The sequence below is a fragment of the Hylobates moloch genome, unplaced genomic scaffold (genome assembly GCF_009828535.3).
Source record: "Hylobates moloch isolate HMO894 unplaced genomic scaffold, HMol_V3 SCAFFOLD_19, whole genome shotgun sequence".
NCBI classification, from domain to species: Eukaryota; Metazoa; Chordata; class Mammalia; order Primates; family Hylobatidae; genus Hylobates; species Hylobates moloch.
In genome coordinates, this window is record NW_026652294.1 from 7798514 (window position 1) to 7806934 (window position 8421).

The following is an 8421-nucleotide window of genomic DNA, read 5'->3' on the forward strand; positions in this document are numbered from 1 at the left end:
TAAAACTTAAAAAAAGAACAAACCAAGTGTCTCTGCTCCCCAGGTGGGAATGTTTTGCTGGAGCCACAGAGTTCTGTGTTGCAGCACCTATAAATTTTTTTGTGGCTAGCACCACATCATGTGTGTACAGGAGAGAGGGCACCAGAGATTCATCCCATGTGAATGTGGGTGTAGCATACCACCTGGGCTACACACAAGAGGGACAGGTCACCGCCACGTGGGCTGACATTCACAGGCAACAGAGAATTTGCTCTGAAGCCCCCATCTTGAGTTCAAATTCTGGCCCCTGCGTTTTCTGCCTGTGTGACCTTGGTCCAGCTACTTTTCTTCTCTGAGCCTCAGTTTCCACATCTGGAAAATGGAGACTGTTAGTACTGACCTAGTTGGGTTATTGTAAGGATTCAATTAGATATGAAAAGCCCAACCCTGGCACATCTTAGATGCCCAGAAAATGGTACTTGGTATCATTCTAGACTCTACAATTCTTTTGCCACTAAAATCCTTCGCTTTATCAGCTGCTGTTAAGACATCTTTCTTTGCGTGCAGCTCTCAGAGGAGAACCTCACATTTCGAGCTTTGTTAATGAGTTATTTGTACCTAACAGCAAACAAGGAAAACAAATGGCATAAAAGAAGGGACAATTGGCATTGGAAGAGACCTGGAATCAAACTCCATTTGTTACTTTTTGCTCTGGGATGCTTTGCAAGAGACCCTGTCTATCCAAGCCTCAGTTTGTCATTTGGACAATGGGCCCAAGGACCGGTGTCCCCATGGGCTCCATGATGGCAGGGGAGAGGATGGATGTGTGAGTGCCTGCTTTCACTGGCACTGTGAGCAGAGCTTTCACACAGCATCAGTTTCTTTGCCAATAACACTCTGGCCTGGCACCTGGCCCATGGCTGGTGAGGCTCCCTCGGCAAGAGGAAATGAAGTTTGACTCAGGCTTTTGTTAATGCCTGGCTGCGGCTGGCCAGACCTGCCTCCTCTGGGGTTAGAGCTGGCCTCGCAACTGAGCTTGGCTGGGTGCATGGGGTTACAGGGAAGCTGGCTCTGCCAGGCCGAGAATGGGAGATCTAAGTTACACATCACTGCCGTTGGCAGTGGACCCAGGCCAGAGGAGAGAAAGAGAGAGGCAGATCAAGACTCAGCATCCCCATCCTTCATGTCTGGTCCTTTCCCCCATCAGAGGACAAATGTTATACAAAGTGAAAAATGACCCCAACTGCTCTCAACCTGCAATAGTTGAGGACACCGAGGCACAGAGAGGGTGAGCAATGCGCCCAGGGTTTCACAGCCAAGAAACAGAGGAGCTAGGACCTAAATCGAGGTCTATGAGCTTCCCAAACCCAAGCAGTTAACCAGCTAACCTGCCTTCTGTGAGAAACCTGGAGAGTTTTCCCTGAGGAAAAGATGGAAAGAAACATTAATAGTAATTAGGCACATACCATGGGTTGATCAAGATATTTGGCACTTTTCACATGAATTTATCTACTACAACCCTGGTCATTTTCATTGTATCTTACGGATGAAGAAACAAAGGTTCAGATGCTTGAAGCGGCAGATCCAGTGTGGCATTATTGTGTCTCTGAATTTGGAGTCCTTATCTCGGCATCCATCTGCCCCAGAGGCAAATGACTTCCCCTCTCTGATCTTATGCCCTCCTCTGTAAACTGAGGATGATCACAGCACTCACCTCACTGAGATGTCATAAAGACCAAATGAGTTTGTGAATATAAAGTACTTAGAATGGTGCTTGGTTCATAGAAAGAGTACTGCAGGTATTTATTTCTGCCATTATTGTTGTCATGATTATTACTACCCAAGACCAAGCTGTAACAAAGAGACAGGGTTACGTTTAAAACCAGTATTGTAGAATTCAAAAGTAGGTTTAAGATGCTTCACGCCTACAGTCCTGGCCACTTTGGGAGGCCCAGGCAGGAGGATTGCTTGAACCCAGGAGTTCAAGCCTGCAGTGAGCTATGATTGTGCCACTACACTGTAGCCTGGGCAACAGAGCAAGACTCTGTCTCTTTTTAAAAAGTAGATTTAATAATTTCTCTCCTATCCCCATGTTTTTGCTACCAAGACAGTGGTTCCCAGATATTTGGACATCACTTAGCAGTTGAAAAAAATCAAATGACAGGTAGATAGATACATAGATGATAGAGAGATAGAGAGATAGATAGATATATAGATACAGATAGATAGATAGATAGATAGATAGATGTAGCATATTCCATTTTCTATTTTACCAAAGCAGACATTTTTAAAAAATTACTACCATCTTTTACTTCCATTATTTCAGAAGTTAAGTGCATTTTAACACGTAACGGTGGGGGGCAAGAATCACAGGATACAGGAAAGCCCTTTAAATTAAATAAATGTAGCTTTCTGAACACTCTCTCAACATTATTCTCTTCATTTCCACAAAGACTAGTGGAAACCTTATCAGAGGTCATCCCAGGTTTTCAGGCCAGCATTTTTAAAGCACTGCCTTACTCCCCTGCCAAGGCTCTGCAGGAGGGTGCACAGAGGTTTGGGGTGCCAGAACACATTTCTAAAATAATGTGTTTCCAGAAAAGTATCAGCTGATAAGTAGCTGGAGGAAAAAAAATTATATATATATAATGTGTGTATATATATATATATATATATACACATACATACACTCATAAATATATATGTATATGGACATATATACACATATACACACACATATATATACATATATACACATACACACACACACACACATATATATATATACACGCACACACACAAATATATATTTTCTTCCCCAGGTAACAGCACAAATTCAGCAAACCTAAAAGAGGATTTTTTTATAACAATAAAGTAGTAACAGACTCTGATGAGCTTATCTTGCAATTTACAGAGTGTCTTAGTCCATTTTGTTTGGTAAAACAGAATACCAGAGGCTATGGAATTTGTAATGAACAGAAATGTATTTGGCTCATGATTCTGGAGTCTGGGAAGTCCAAGATCGACAGACTATATCTGGTGAAGTTCTTCCCATGGCAGAAGGCATCACATGAGCAAGAGAGAGAGGGAAGGGGGCCAATCTTGATAAGAACCCCATTCCCAAGGTAACTAACTCACTTCTGGGGTTAATGACATTAATCCATTCATGAGAGCAGAGCTTCACAACCTAATGACCTCTTAAATGTCCCATGTCTCAACACTGTTGCATTGGGGATTCTTTCTAATACACGAACTCCGGGGGACACAATCAAATCATAGGATAGAGGATGCGTTAAGTAGAAGCCAAAGAACTCCTTTTATAAATACTCATCTGGGAATGAGCACATGGGGCTCAGACACACCCAAGCAAGCACTGATTTCCCTTGGCATCAGTTGTGTGGAGCAGCAGGCGTGAACGAGTTGTTTTTTTGCAGTTGAGTCTAGGCTGCAAACCTGCAGGCCCAGCCAGCCTCCAGAGGGACTGAGAGATGGGTGGAAGGGGATCTGAGATTGGAGCATGCCTCTCTGGTGACTGGAACGGCAAGCCAGGGGCAAGGTTCCAATGAGAAAGGGAGGCAGACACACACAGCTCACAAGGCTTAGGTTTACATGACAGATAAATGCAAATTTGAATCTAATTTTCTCTCCCACCTGAGGGTCTCAGTCTCCTATCCATAAAATGCAGATGGTAATATTCAGTTGAACTACATGAAATGCCATTTTTGTAGGTCAAAAGCTATTGATAATCAAAGGCACTGACAATAGCAAGTGTTGGTGAGTATGTAAAGAAGCTAGAACTCTCATCCATTGCTGGTGAGGGTGCAAAATGGTGTAGCTACTTTGGAAAACAGTTTGGCAGAGTCTCTCAAAGTTAAACATAAACTTGTCATATGACCCAACAATTCTACTCCAAGGAATCCATCCAAGAAAAGTGAAGGCATATGTACACACGAAGACTTGTACACAAATGTGTACAGCAACAGTATTCAGAATTGCCAAAAAAAATGGAACTAATCCAAATGCCCATAGACTGGTGAATGGATAAACAAAATATGATACATCCGTGTAATGGAATACTATTCAGCAATGAAAAGGAATGAAGTATTCGATACATGCACCGGCTTGAATGAACCTCAAAAACATGCTACGTGAAAGAAGTTAGACACAAAGACCATATATATTGTGGGATTCCATTTATATGAAATCTCTAGAAAAGGCAAATCTGTAGAATCAGAAAGCATATCAGTGGTTGCCTACAGCTGGGGGTGGGAAGAGAGGAGTGACTGCAAACAGGCAAAGGAGATCTTCCGGGAGTGATAAGAATGTGCTAAAACTGGATGATAGTGATGTTTGCCCAAGTTTCTAAATGTACTAAAAATCATTGGATTGCACACTTAAAATGGATGAATTTATGATATGTAAATTATACTTCAATAAAGCTGTTTTAAAAAGTCAAATACAGGCCGGGTGCAGTGGCTCATGCCTGTAATCCCAGCACTTTGGGAGGCCGAGGCGGGCGGATCACGAGGTCAGGAGATGGAGACCATCCTGGCTAACACAGTGAAACCCCGTCTCTACTAAAAATACAAAAAATTAGCCAGGCATGGTGGTGGGTGCCTGTAGTCCCAGCTACTCGGGAGGCTGAGGCAGGAGAATGGCGTGATCCTGGGAGGCAGAGCTTGCAGTGAGACAAGACCCCACCACTGCACTCCAGGCTGGGCAACAGAGCGAGACTCTGTCTAAAAAAAAAAAAAAAAAAAAAAAAAAGTCAAATACAGGCAATTTTTATAGTTCAACCAAATAATTTGCTTATGGGGGTTTTGAGGTTTCAATCTACAAAAATACAATTAAGTTTCTGTTTGTGACCACAATGGTAGACAGGTGTGATAGATTGTTGCTAAAAATGGCTCTAATTCCCTGCCCTTTCCCTTATCCATACCCTTGGCAATGTGACTTTGCAAGTCCTACCATCAAGAAATGGGGAGTCAGGGCTCAGCACATGAGTTGCTTTGACCAATAGTATGCAGTGGAGGAGGCTGGGCGCGGTGGCTCATGCCTGTAATCCTAGTACTTTGGGAGGCTGAGGTGGGTGGATAGCCTGAGGTCAGGAGTTCCAGACAAGCCTGGCCAACGTGGTGAAACTCTGTCTCTACAAAAATACAAAAATTAGCTAAGCATGATGGCGGGTGCCTGTAATCCCAGCTACTCAGGAGGCTAAGGCGGGAGGATCACTTGAACCTGGGAGGCAGAGGTTGCAGTGAGCCGAGATCGCGCCATTGCACTCCAGCCTGGGCAGCAGAGCGAGACTCTATCTCAAGAAAAAAAAAGTAAAAAGAATCCTGCGTAGGTGATGGTGTGCCAGTTCTGAGTCTAAGCCTCAAGAGACCTTGAATATTTACTCTTTTTTTTCTTGGAATCTTGCCACAACTAAGAACAAGTCCAAGTTTGCCACAACTAATGCAATGTAAGCTAGTTCACTGAAGCATGAAAACCACCTGATCCAGCTTGTAACCAGTCTGCTGCTGTATATGTGGATGCGGTCATCCTAGAATAGCCAGCCCTCAGCTGACTTGCCAGCTGATCACAGGTGCAACAGCAGGTCCAAAGTCATCTGACCTTGTCCCAAATCAACAGAACCATAAAACTGACTTATAGATTCATGAGAAATAATAAATGCTTGTTGTTTTAAGCCCTTAAGCTTTGAGGGATAGTTTGTTATGCAGCAATAGATAGCTAATACAGTTGGGGATTTTTTTGTTTGTTTTTTCACTACTTTTGAAAGGTTTGTTTGGAATGGCCTGGCTTAAAATATAGGTGGTATAAATGAAGGGTTTTCTGGGAGCATCATGAGTCACTGCAATCAGGAAGGACATTGTATGTTCTAAGATGATGCAGTGGAGGAAATGGACAATGGCCTGAAATAGGAACCCCAAATTAAAGGCCATAAACTGAGTTGCAGATGCTAATTTGTGATCCGGTTGCATCTCACACAGGTAACTCTTAGAGGCACCTCCAGGGTGAGTTACAGTAAGGATTTATTTATTTAACAGTAGCTAATTGTTCTTCCAAGACATACCAGGGAGCCAAGCTTGAATATTAAGTAAATGAATGGCATACAGGAGGTACTCCGTGTCTTTATACAATTTTCAGAGAACGGAGAAGAACAGATTCTAGAAGCGCTAGACACATTTAAAAGCCTTCATGATGGAGGTTAGAGGCTCAGAGTCCAAACTTCTTTGACTTCACAAGTTAATAAAGAGGTTGGTCTAAACTTTTTCTATGGTTTATATGGCTGTGTTCGGGATACTTAGTATTACCTAAGTAATGTATTTATATGGGTTTGTTTCCAAGAAATCCCCAACTTTGATTTTTCACCACTTTGGTGCATTGAGAGAAGATTCTTGTCTAAAATCCCATTGCCTAAAGGAGGAAGACAATGCTTTGGCTTGTCTGGTCCTGGATTGAGCTGTCCAGTGTGGCAGAGCCAGATATGGGCGTTGTCATTCTGAGTGGCTGCTCTGCTCCTTCCCTGTTATGAACCAAAAGCTTGTGGCCCTCCCAGTTTATACCTTGAAGCCCCAACCCCCAATGTGATGGTATTAGGAGAGTAATCAGTTCAAGAGGGTGAAGCCCTCATGATGAGATTAATACCCTTACAATAAGAGGCACGAAGTGTGTGTGCTCTCTCTCTCCCTCCTCCACCCCCCTTTGCTCTGCCATGTGAGGACACGGCAAGAAGATAACCATCGGCAAGCCAAGAAAATGGGCCTCATCAGGAACCAAATTGGCTGACACCTTGATCTTGGACTTTCCAGCCTCCAAAACTGCAAGAAATAAATGTGTATTGTTGAAGCCACCCAGTCTATGATATTTCATTACAGCAGCCCCCATGGAATAAGACACTCTTCTTGCCCCATACTGGGGGAGCAAAGAGAAATGATGAGGTTTTGGCTTTTCTAAGCCCTTGGGTACAGGTCTTTATTCTCTGGCTGTTAGAGGAGAATCTCCCTTACTTTTCCCGTGGGCAAGCTGACAAAAGACAAACCTAGGGGATTATCAGAAGGGAGCAATGGAGATGCTATCAACTCCTGTCTTTAACAGATGGAATTTTTTCACATCTCTGGTCAAAATAACTGTTTGGTATCCTTAGAATTTTAGATGTGGGGGTGGATCATTGAACTACTACCTCCATAACTGCGAGAAAAGGAAACTGTAGGGAAAAGAATCTTATATGGACCCCACGCCCATACCAAATGACCAACCCAGGCTCAGAGAAGTGGACAAGAATTTGTGTAATTCCTGAAAAGGGCGATGGATGAACTTCAAAAGACTTGCTTTGGATTGTTCTTTTCTGAAAACTGGCTGTGTGGCTTTGGGTGAGTCACTATCCCTCTCTGGGCTTCAGTTTCTTCATCTGTAATGTGGGGGCCATAAACCTGCCTTCCTCCTAGCCATGATTAAAAAAAAAAAAGCAAATGAGATTAAGGTTGGGAATGCCCTTTTGCACAGTCTTTAAGGGGTGAGCTATGAGGAATGGTGGTCACTATAGCTTCAAATCTTCTGCCCAAGAGAAGCCCAACTTTTGTTCAAGCCTTCTGAAAACTGCCGTGTCCTTCACTACCCATTATGGCTACCTTCTCTAGTTACCTAAAAGACTACTCTCCCTTTTGGAGCCCCTGAAGCTTGTAGCCTCCTGCTGGACTCTGTCTAAACCAATCTTCCCCTACTGAATGTCTATTATAGGTAAGACCCAGGAGAGATGGAATGAACAGCAGGACGCAGTTCTTATCCTCAGGGAGCTCAAAGCCTAACCAAAAAGGCAAGACGGGTACAGGTGAAGAGTTATTAGCTCTCGCTTCTGCATCCTCAGGGTTTTTCACATTGAATTATTGTTTTGTAGCCTTCTCCTCTAGAGCAGTGGTTCTTGAGTATTGCTATGCATCACAATCACGCAGTGGGACTATTATTTACAGATTACAGGGTCCCACACCCAGAGTTTCTAAATTAGTAGATAGAGCCTAAGAATCTACATTACTAATTAGTTCCCTGGTAAGTTCATGCTGTTGGTCTGCAGACTACACTTTGAGAACCACTGGTCTATATTCAGAGTTTTTGAAGACAGGTGCTGTGTCTTAATTGTCTCAGGAGTCTTTGTCTAACATTTGTTTTAAACTCTTACTCTTGTTACAAGACCCTCCTCAAATATCTTCTCATCCTGGAAGCCTGAAGTGACTCCCTACGCAGACGGAGTAGAATTGTCTTGAGGTTTCTCAAGCACAGCTCTCTATTTTAATGCATATATGAAGCTGTCTTGCATCTGTGCAGATGTTTGCTCTGCCAGACTGTGAGCTCCTTGAAGGTGGGGATTTTGTCTGGTTGTTTTTTCCCCAGAATAAGAATGTTGGGTATATACATGTCTAGATAATGGTTTAGATGGATGGA